Genomic DNA, 11,917 nt, shown 5'->3' with positions numbered 1-11,917 from the left:
CCGATGCCCTCGGCCGAGGGGGGGATGGAGGCGTAGGCAGGGCCATGAGGGCTCGTGCCGCTGTGAACGCCTCCGGCGTCGACGGCCCTTGTAGAGGCGCTCCCCCACCCCTCGGGGTCGGGGGAGGCTCTCTACGAGGAGATGCCGGTGCCGGGACAGATTCAACGGCACGTGGCTGGGGCATCTCCTGTATCACTCCCTGCTGTACCGGTCGCAGGGAGGAGTCCATAGGTGCGGCCGCTGGCCGTTTCTTTTTCTTCGGTACCGGTTTAGACGGTACTGATGGTGCGCTCCGGATCGACGAGACGCTCGGTGCCGTGGGTGATCTGGATGGCTCGGAGTCGGGACGAAGTGCCGTCTCCATCAAGATCGCCCGGAGGCGAGCGTCTCTGTCCTTTTGGGTCCGCGGCTTGAAAGCCTTACATATGCGGCACTTGTCCTTGCGGTGTTGTTCTCCGAGGCACCGAAGGCAGCGGTCATGGGGGTCGCTGACGGAGAACACCTTACCGCAAGCCGCACAAGGTTTAAACCCGGTGGAGCCAGGCATGGCTCCTAAGGGAGCCCCTTAGGGGCTAACTATATACACTATACTACACTAACTATTCACACTATAAAACAATAAAAAAACTTATATACACGAGTAAAATAGGTTGCTACTTGCTAAAGAGGCAAGGGGCAGACGTTCCACTGACCGTCACGGGCGGAAAGAAGGAACTGGGGACCCGCGCGGTCGGTGGCGTCCTATATACCGCGCTATACGCGCGCCACTCCAGGGGGCGCCGAGACCGACCGCTGGGTTGCTAGGGCAGAAAAGTTTTCCGCAGGCTCGTGCACGGGGCGCGCACTCACCTAAATGGAATGCATATGAGCAACTCTCGAAGAGAGAACTCTCTCATTTCTTTTTCCTAGTTAACAATTCTTTAGTTAATTACAGAATTGGCTATAGCCATTGTCTTTGGTGTGAGATCTGAGGTACACTCTGACCTGACTGGTCTCTTGGGACTGGAAACAAACTGAATCTTTTGTCATCTTTGGTGTATAGCAACCAACTATCACTAAGCCCAGCTTGCCTGGGTGGCAAGATAGACTGGAATGCCCAATGGGACTGTCTATGACTCCATGGTAAGACTGTTATAGTGCTTTAGGAATTGACACTTGTTACAGGGTTGGTGAAATCTAATTATAAAACACACAACCAGTTTGGGGTCTCTGCCCTCCTTGGCAGTCTGCCCTGAGGTTAGCACTCACAGTCATCAGCTACTCCAGATAGCATGACAGTGGCCATCCAGTTTTCTCTAAACTTTATTTACAATGTTTTTTTGTAAATACTACTACCCTGCAGCCCACTGTGGATACCTCCAAGGAGGCTGACTCACAGGCTGCTACCGTGAACAGCAGTAGGAGATGGAGGAGGAAGACAGGGATATGTACCCACGGTGATGCTGCAAGCATAGGTTGCCTGTGAGTCTTTGATTTGGGGAGGCTCACACACAAGCAGTGGAAGCTCCATAGAAGTGGGAGGGGCACCGGTGCCTGAGCCATAGTCCCACCCCTGTGGCCCTGCCCCTGCTTGGCCTCTTTTCTCCCCAAGGCCCACCCACTGCTTTTTCCTGCCTTAGGCAAGTGATGGCTAGGAGGGGGTGGAGAGGAGTGAGTGGTGGGCGTGGGGAGGAGGGGAGCAGAGAAGGGAAGAGGCAGAGCAAGGGCAGGGCCTTGAGAAAAGTGGAAGAGCAGGGATGGGGTGGAGCCATGGTCCAGGTGCGGTTGGCCCCCCTCCATTTCTATGGAACTTTGCTTCTGGTCCTCCTAAGGCAGCAGCGAGACAGCACACCTCCGAAGGGCTGATCCGCTCCGCCTCTGCAGCATTTCACTCACTAACTCTACACATATGGGAATTGAGTTTGCTGCAGCCACTGGTCCAATAGAGCCTGGAGATTGCTGTGCTTTAGGACATAGCACAAAGCCACCCTCCTTCTTTAGGATTATGGAAGGGAGTGTGTGTGGGTCTGTTTTGTTCTGATGGGTGCCTTTATTTTCTTTCTCCAATAACAATGGGCTTAAATGTTATGTTTTCTTAAATGTTGTACACAGGCTCTGAGATGCTGACAGGACACATCAGAATAGATTAAAAAAACCATTTAGCAAAAATACAACATAACATTATGCATAATAGTGAATTTGGTTCCAAGAAATCATTAACCTCTTTGAGGAATAGTTGTCTGTCTATAGAACCGAGTCTTCATTTTGCAGTTCCACATCATTCTAAGTTTTCACCCTATCCTGACATATTTGTGGTCTGAGCTGGTATGTTCCTTCGCTTTCTAACACCATTTGTACTATTTCCTGTGAGTAGGTGATCAATTAATGATTGATCAAGTTGGACAATTACCTTCCTTGGTACTCTGTTTAATGAATTATGATTCCAGGTTGCTTTTAATGTCTCACTAGAGAGGTTATTACAGCCTAGGATTCTCCCAGTTAGCCAGCAGTCATCTGCTACAGGATAATGGAGTCCTATCTGATAAAATCATCTTATCCATTGTCAAACCTATCTTACCCAACATATTGCTACTTAACTTTCCATTACCTTTTTTCACTTCTCCCAATACTTCTCTGTACTGTCAGCAGTCTATTGCAAATGAACCCAACTGCAGGTCCCACATGCTTCCAAGTCAAATGGGTCTGGGCAGAGTTCTCTGTCTGAGGTCTTCCTTGTGGCATGGGACTGCATCCAGAAGCCTTGCTCCCTGAAAATTAGTCCCTCAAACCTTCTGGGCCCCCTGGCTTACAAACACTCCTTCAGAGTCCTACCTAGGGTGTGATCATACTGGGCTTCTAGTTTAACACCTTTGTGGAAAAGAGTGCAGGAAAGCAAGGAAGGCAGGCTTAGCTGGGGAATTTCTTAACAGCAATCAGTTTACTCTTTAATAGTAGTAATTATCTGAAAAATAACAAGTTCTGAGACGCAGCCTCCCATAATCTGACCTTACCTTACCTCCAAGGCTTCCCAGCATTTCAGACTCGGCAGAGTCCCTCCTGCCTAATCTCTCTCCAGCCAGTCCTGTTTACATCTACCGCTCTGCTCCAAGAAGCATCCTCCCCCTCGAAAATGTAGTATCTCTTCTTTTGCGAAGTACCCAAACTAAGACACTGCAGTTCAACTAGTCATGCTGGCTCCCCTGTATAGAAATACCATTGTTCAATGGAATTGGGCCTCCAGCTGACAAACAGAGTTGATGGCTCCTCAGTGATCGTCCTTCATTGAGATACCAAGCATCTTTCCTGGGTAGGACACCTGTCTAGAAAATATTACAATAATCCACTTGGGTGAGGTTTAGAGATGTGCTCAGCACATAAATGGAGTTTACAATACAACACAATCTGATATATCCCAGTCTGTCACAGAATCAACTTATTTTTAGTTATGAATTTCACCACAGTATTAATATTTATTTCTCAGTATTTTTTTCCAGTTTTTATTTGCTTTTTGTACTAGGAAATTGAAGAGAGGAAAGACATGTTTTTTGTTCAAAACTGAATCATGTAAAAGAAATGGTTAATATTCAGAAATAAAACAAGTGATATTACATATGTCACTTATGATTCATGGAGTACTGCATGCTGTTTTTATTTACCTGGCCCACAAAATGTAACCCACATCAGTTTAATGCCATTGCCAACTAGATAACCATTTTTAAAAGATCTGAAATATGATCGTTATCTCTGTTCTGCAACGAGACCCATGAGAGTAAACTATTACACCTTTGGGGAGCCCCACTGAAATCAGATAGGGTCTGTCCACACCATTCTGATTCCTGGACTGAGTTTCAGGATTATAAATTCTCACTGGTACTTTATATTGTATTCTTTGCTATAGGCACCAAGGTCCAGATTCACAGAGGCATTTATGTGCCTAACTACCATTGATTTCTATAGGAGTTAAGCACCAAAGTACATTTTTTAATTTGGTCCTAACATTTTCAGGATATTTTCTTTTTTAAAAATCCCATTTGATTTCAACTAACAACAAAATAATATTGTTTTCAGACATTTTTGGGTGCAATAAGAGAGTGACAGTTAACTAACTGTAGTCTTTTCAACTGTACTCTTCAAGTACATATGTCTGTTCTATATTGTCTGGCAATTACTGGTTGAATTCTGTCAGCTGACTATACTTTGGTAATAATCTCTAAAAGACAGGCAGTTGGGACTGCAGTTGGTTTCTTTTGTTTGGTTGGTTTTTTGTTTTGTTTTGGAGTCTGTTAAAAGGTTCATAATTAATGATCTTTTACAACTGTTAATTGCCTATCTTATATGTGAACAAAATGCTGACATCTCATCATTTCTTAGGAAACAGAACACAAAATTCCTGTCACTGAATCACATTCAACCAGAAAATAGATTAGCACTGTATGTGCTTTAACACCAGTTGAAACAATTAATCCAAACATGCAAGAATCTCTTCTGGCCAAAGAAGAGGGGCTATCAAAGCACTCTTTTTTTCTCCACTGAAATTTGTTAAGGTTCCCTTGAAAGAACTGGATTATGGTAACAAGAGTCTGGCTGTTCACTGTTGCAGGCTGTGCAGCACTGCAGAAGAGGAGGCATTGCTCCTGGCTGCAGGAGCTATTAAGCAGATGCACAAAGAATAACAGTAGGACAAAGTGCACTAAGCAGAAAATTCCCATTACTGGAATGGTGGGTAGCAGCTGGCCTGACAACTGGGACATGTCACAACAGCAGCAGGAAGCACGCAGGCAAACACGTTTAAAAGTGTCAGCAGACCCTACCTCATTTTAAAAAAATCTTGTATGAAAGACTCTCCCAAATACAAAATGGTCTAAAAGCATTTGCTCTCTACTGATAAAGGGCTGAAACATCAAATAAGGACATATGTAAGCATAAAGGACCAACGGACAAAAGAACTCGGGATCGGAACAGTATGTACTTGGTATTCCAGGGGGCTGGAGGAAAGGACAGCAGAAGCTGAAGAGGTGGGCAAGTGGTAAGGAATCAAGAAAGAAATGATGGGAGCCAGTCAGGGTAGCTAAGGTGCAAGAGGAGGCAAGCAGGAGCAATGATAGTTTTGTAAATGCAGGATCTTAAGCTGCATACATTAAATGAAAATGGGAGGGAAGGATTTGACCATGGAAGTTACTTCTGTGTATGCTTCAGTGAGGTCCAGCCGTAAAGCCCTTGCCAGATACTGGCATTTCCATTTCCTTGTGTCTCCTTGCTCCTCTTAATATTTCTTTCTAGTCTTTTCTACTATGTTGTAGCTCTTCTCCCATTCTCTCTCTTTGCACAATCTCTTCCTCAAGCTTCTTATTTTTCCTGTCCTCTTCCACTGTATCCACTTTCTACTATAACTCCTCCCACATAGTTTATCCTGTAAATCACTGTCTTTTCCCTTTACCTAACCTTTTTCACATCCAAGGTGATACGCATGCAAGATGATAGGAGTGGAGCTAATCAGTTGCCAAACTGATGGTCTGTTTGTGATGTCATAGATGGTGGAGCCGGTCGAACAGGGCGGCTGTTCTCAGACCCTCGACCACACCTTCAAAATTGTGTGTTGGAAAATGTATGAGACATTGTCCCTTGTGCAGCAGGCTGCCTGCGATTATTGTGATTATTGAGTGTGCGTTGACGGCAACATTGGTTGTCGAATTGCCACAATAGATAATAAGGTTGAGGCTGGGATCTTGGGGGATGTTGGTATTTCCCTGATCTCCTCTTTGGCTGCAGAGTGTATATATCCAGAGATCTGCCTGTAGCTTGGGAATTCTTTAGCAAGTCTAATACATTGTTGGTATACTCCCAGAACAACTTTTGTCCTTCAAATGGTAGGTTTTCAACAGTTGTTTGAAGTCCTTGAGGAATCCTGAGAGATGTATCCAGGAGGCTTGCCCATTAGTACCGTGGCAGCAACGGATCTGGCTGCTGTGTCGACGGAGTCCAAGAAGGCCTGAAGAGCTGTGCGGGCGGTAAGATGTCATTCCACTAGGGGCAAGAATTGCTCCTTTTTAGACTCTGGGAGGTCTTGACATAACTCCTCCAATTTGGAGTAGTTAATATAATTGTATTTTGCCATGAGGGTCTCGTAGTTTGAAACTCTAAACTGGAGGTTGGTGAAGGAATAAGATTTTATCCGAAATAAATCTAATTGTTATCAATCCCGATCTATCCATCCAGACCAGAATTGGAATTGCCAGTTCTTTTCTTGCCCCACGTTAACAATGAGGGAGTTCAGAGTAGGATGTGAAAACAGGAACTCTTTGCTGGTATGTAGTATTTTCTATCCGTGCATTTGCATGTTGGTGGGATAGAGGATGGGGTCTGCCATAAAAGATTGGCTGGTTCAAGTAAAGCACTGTTGATAGGTAATGCAATTTTTGCTGCTGAGGAAGTATGGAGAATGTCAATCAGATCATGCTGCTTTTCTTTAACCTCCTCCAGTTGGATGTGTAGAGCATCTGCCACTCTGGAACAAGTCCTGAAAGTGTCTAAGGGTATGTCTACACTGACGGCGACAAAGTTGCTGCTGTCAGATCGACCTTTCTGAATCGATTGAGCGGTCAGTGAAGACCCACTCAATTGATCCAGAAGTCGATGCAGTAAAACCACCCCCTCAAGTGTTCCCATCGGTGCAGTGCAGTGAAGCCGTCACGCATAATGGAAGCACAGCAGTCCACGGGAGTTATGCAAGCTACTCTGCATAGCTTGTGTAACTCCCATTGACTGTTGCCAAATCGCCAGGGAAGTGTAGACCAGGCCTAAAACTGGTTCCCAACCTGTGGCCCGGGACCCAAAAGTGGCCCACAAAGGTTTTCAAAGTGGCCCACGGCTCCTCTCCTGCTGGCTGCAGAAGAGAGCCGCTGCCTAAGGATCCAGACAGAGCACGTTTCCGCAGTGCTAAAAGACCAGTGCAGGCTCCTTGCTGCAGCCAAGGGGATGGGAGATCAGTGCTCCCCTCCCCCTGGCTGTAGCAGGGAACACGGCAAAGTGCGTTGCCTAGGTCCATAGGCACTGTGGTCCCTTCTGGAGCCAGAGGGACGGAAGATCAGCGCTCCCCTCCCCCGGCTCCAGCAGAGAGCAAAGCCCTCTGCATGGGTCCCTAGGTGCTGGGGTCTATGCTGGAGCCAGAAGGAGGGGAACACTGATCTCCTGTCCCCCTGGCTGCAGAAGGGAGCCACTGCCCAGGGACCCAGGTGGAGCGCACAGGGCTACAAGATGCATGCGGTTTCCCTGTTGCAGACAGGGAGACAGGAGATCAGTGAGGAGGCAACCTGCTTGCTGAACTCCTTCCGTCTGGCTGCAGGGGGGGAGGGCTGCTGGCGGAGACTGGTGGCCCTTCATGGTTGTAAAAATGATACCTGTGGCCCTCTAGCCAAAAAGGTTGGGAACCACTGATCTAAAATCATCAGCCACTGTAGGAGGCGGTGGCATGATGGCCTCATCAGGTGAGAATGATGAGAAGTGCAGGGTCGATGGTGCCTCTTCATCTTGATCGTCCTCGTATTCCTCTTCGTGCTCCTGCACTTGTTCTTCCTCTTGTGCTTGTGGAGACTGTACATCTGGAGGTCATGAGATTGTTGGGGATGGGATAGACAGAGAACGTTGTATCTGCTGTGCTGGAGGGTTACCAAATTGATCCCTATACATGGCCCAAGGGGCCCAGTATGACCAATTGGGTGGAAGAGGAATGTGTGGTTGCATTCAAGGAGGACCTTGCCAGGATTGGATGTTGGAGGGTAGATTTGCAAGGCCCGTGCTTTTTGTCCCAAGGTTGATGGAGCAATAGATGCAGTGTACCACTCCTCTTCTTCCTCTGCATCACTTGGGAAGTGGGGAGTCATTCCCATCAAAGAGAGTGAGGCATGGCTTGACTCAGGTGAATGTGAGACGTAAGGTAAGTCTTGTTTAAGGAGTGGAGACTCCGGAGTATCTGATGCTCTTAGGTCTGATATGTATCTGTACTGCAGTGCATATGGCATCAATGCGCTGTCGTACATTGTGCTGTATTGTGTTTTTCAATATGGCCAGCAGGTGGTGCCAGAGATTTATTCAGAGCTGATGGCATAGCAAAGATCAAGGTCAATGCCGAGGTATTGGTCGGTGCCAGCTGCTTCCTTGGTGCCGATATTGGTGCCATCAGCTTTTTTGGAGCCACAAATGATCTCAGAGCCGCAGATGAGGTTGAGTGCTCACTTCGGTCACCAGAAATAGAAGGTGGTTCTGATAGCTGGTGATGTGCCCTGGTATAGTCCTTCGATCTTGTCTTGGAGCTGAGGAACTCAGTTTCTTTGCAGCGCCCTGTCAGAAGCTGTTGATGCCACAGATCTAGCTAGGGATGGCATTCTTGAGGTTTGTGCCACAGGAGTTGAAGAGGAGGCCACTCTTTTCCTACCCTTGGCTCAGTCAGAGAATGTTCTTCTCTTAGTTGGGCGTGGAGAGTGAAGGTCAGTAGCTGATCCTGACAATCACGAAAACCTCTCCAGGGAGGAATGTGAACCAGGACTGGAGGTTGGACGAAGGGACTTCTTCAACAGAAGCAATTTAAGTCTGATGTCCTTGTCCTTTCTTGCTCTAGGTTTCAAATCAAGGCAGGGAGAGCACTTCTGAGGAACGTGTTCCTCTCCCAAACAACGAATGCAGTCTGTGTGGCCATCTGTTATCAGGAAGGTAGCCCTAAAGGAGATGCACCTCTTAAACCTGGGAGAACCAGGCATATAGGTGCGGTGATGGCTTCCCGACCGGGAAGGGAAGTAAGCAGGAAAACAGAAATCTACACAATACTAAATACTACAGAATCGTAGATATTAAAATAAAGTAGTAGGAAGAAGTTAATGTTAATGATTTTTTAAAAGGAAGAAAAAGGAAAAAAGTGAAGAACTAACTATTTAACTCTCTATCTAAGGGAGAGTTTATTACAGAACTATCTAAGGAGAAGGAGAAAACAGGCTCTGCTAAGTGTTCTGTTCCAGACCACAGATGGCAGAAAAGGAACTGAGGGCAGTTGGACCACACAGCACTATATAGATGTAAGCAAGGTCTGAATGGCCCTCCCCTGCTCAGTCAGCTGAAAGGGGGACACTATTTGCATGGGCTCTGTATTTGCATGAGTACAACTAGATGCTTAGCATGATTGCACTGTATCTGCATAAGCACACCTAGGTGCTGAGCCTGATGGAAAATGGTCAGTCTGGCTGGTATTGGGTTACAAATCACTTTAGTGTTAATTGCAGGGGTAATGAAATGTTGTCCCTCTACTGTATAAACAAATGGCAGCGGAACTGTGCTTAGCCTGTTCTGATGAAAGATTCACTCACATCCGAACAGAACTCAACAAAGGAGGTGTTCGGATGGCAGAGACTGTAAAATCAGCAGGGAGGGGATGGGGTCTTCCTACTCAGGCAGCACAGCCCTCACTAAGGGCTGCCCTCAGGCATGGATTGACTATCTCCTCCCGCTGTTAAAAAGTAGAATTAATGATTCCTCTTGGAGTCTTTTGTTTTGTTAAAAGCAGGGACAATGCTCCTGTGTTAACAGAGGGTTTTCCATGAACTGGAAGCTGAAATCACTGAAAGCTAAGCTCCCTAGAGCTGGAGCTGCTAAAAGAACTGGGAAACCCTGAGAAACTGCCAGCCAGCAGAGGGGAATGGTCACACCCCGCGTTCTGTAGAAGCTAGCAGAGGGGACTGGTTGTGGTCGTGCCCTGCGATCGGTGGAAGCCTGCATAGGAGGCTGGTCGAACCCTGTAACTGAGAGGTGGACAGTGCAACTACGACAGTTGGTAGGGCTAGGAAAAGCGAGACAGGAGAGATGAAGGACACGCCCTATGTACTTTGGGGTTGGGTGGACTTTGCTCATTGGGTTTATGAATTCTGTTTGCACTGTTTTCCTGAATCAGTGCTTTTTTTTTTTTTTTTTTTGCTTTTTTTATTAAAATGGTCTGTTTTCTACACTCAGACTCTGTGCTTGCACGAGGGGAAATATTGCCTTTTGGGGCACCCAGGGCACAGATTTCCCAGGTGACTGTGGGGGGGCTTGAGTCGGTTTGGTGTTGTGTCATTGACAGGAACCCCTAGATATAGAACCCGGCCCTTGCTGCTGCCAACTCTGTCTGGCAGAAAGGTTACATATACTTCCCGCATGCTGCACGAGGCAGGGGAGATGCGCCTGAGCAGTCCGATGGGCACTGCTATTGAAGATCTTCAACTCCAGATGCAAAGGTGCTGCCGCACCACACCCTACAATGGAGCACTCCTGGGGACATCACTCAAAGAAACCTTAGTTTCCCCCTCTTTTTCCCAGAGGAATGCTCTAATTTCCATCTAAAAGGCTTACATTATCATCCGTTTCTTCCTTCGTGGATTTCTACCCTTTGCTTTTGTCTCTATGGGATTTTTCACACCAATCTCTATTTCACCCTTCTCTTTGAAAGTGGGGGATTCCTGATCAGTGGAAGATTCACTTCCAATATGCTGCTGGGCTGCAGTGGAAGAGCAGAGAGGCAGCAGTGTCCCAGAAAGGACTGTGTTGCAGGTTACCAGTTTACCAACCTAGAGAACAGTTCCCTTGGCTACAAGCATGAGAAACTAGTTAACAGAGACCCTACAGAGCCTAATCAACTTTGCCATCTCTTACATCTGCTGTTGGCCATCCATTATCTATGATAGCATTTTTTTTAGATAAAACATGTGGCTAATCTATCATGTGAAGCGGAGCAGATAATCACAATAGATACTTAAAACCAACTATCATTTCAAGACAAATAATGTTTGTTTTCTTATAGTCCCTTTTTCCTTGACGAAACATTGGTCGAGGCCACTTTAAGTAGGAGGAAAGGGATGCTATTTGAGATAATCTTGCTAGTTCCATTTTTCTGAATGTGTAGGTATTTAACTCGTGAAGAAATATTTGTGGGTGGTGCAGTTCTTAGAAGCTGAACACAGCAGTCATCTCTGTTCTGCCTTAGGCTTGATCTACATTACAGAGTTAGGTTGATGTAAGCTTCCTTACATCAATCTAATTCTATGAGGAACTACACTAAAATGTAGCTCCCACTGCTGTAACTCGCCCACTACACCAGCTTAATAACTATGGCTCCACAAAAGACGTAGCACTTAAGACGATGTAGTTAGGTCAATGCAATGTCAGTATAGACACTGCTTTGCTTACCTCAACTGTTGCTGCCTTTCAGAAACTGTCCTATAATGCCCCACACTGGCAGTTAAATTGGTGCAAGCGCTCCTGGTGAGGACGCACACCACCAACACAAGGAATGTAGTGTGGGCGTTTAAAACCGATTCAATTACTGCAGTGACTGTATGTCAACATAACTTAGGTCAACTTCATTTAGTAGCATAGATTTTCCCTTAGTCTGACAATTTTGTAGATGTAGAGCTACTGCCTACAGCCTATATCTACACAAGCAAGCAAATCATCATATGATGTCAGAAACAGCCTAAGAATCGAACTGGTTTGGACCAGAGGACGTGCTAAATTCAGTTACCCAGCAAAAACTGGGAAAATATTCTTGGGGAAGACATTCTTATAGCATAAAGTGCCCATTTTCAAGGGTCCCCTAAACTTCACAGCGGAAGAGGAAAAATGCTATATCTGCTAGTAGCAGTAAAGATTCCTTACTCATGTCTTTTCAGGGGTGGGGAGGAAGCTGGTACCTGCAAGATTTTCAAAGAGAAGAATTTGGTGCTAAGATCCCAAATCCGTATTTTTTAATAATATGGATTTTTGGAGCTTAATTTTAGGGTGGTTTAAAAAAAATCCTAGCTTAGCAGTATAAATGCCAGTAAGCAGGTACCAAAACACTCATCACTGTTATAAAGAAAAACCCACACTCTATTTTTGTTTAGTTTGCCATATGCCCTACTGTCCCGGTCGCTGTTCTTAT

This window comes from Emydura macquarii, unplaced genomic scaffold (assembly GCF_026122565.2).
Source record: "Emydura macquarii macquarii isolate MOO-44397 ecotype Brisbane River unplaced genomic scaffold, CSIRO-AGI_Emac_v2 contig_1477, whole genome shotgun sequence".
Taxonomy (NCBI): Eukaryota; Metazoa; Chordata; order Testudines; family Chelidae; genus Emydura; species Emydura macquarii.
Note: the sequence above shows the minus strand (reverse complement) of the source record.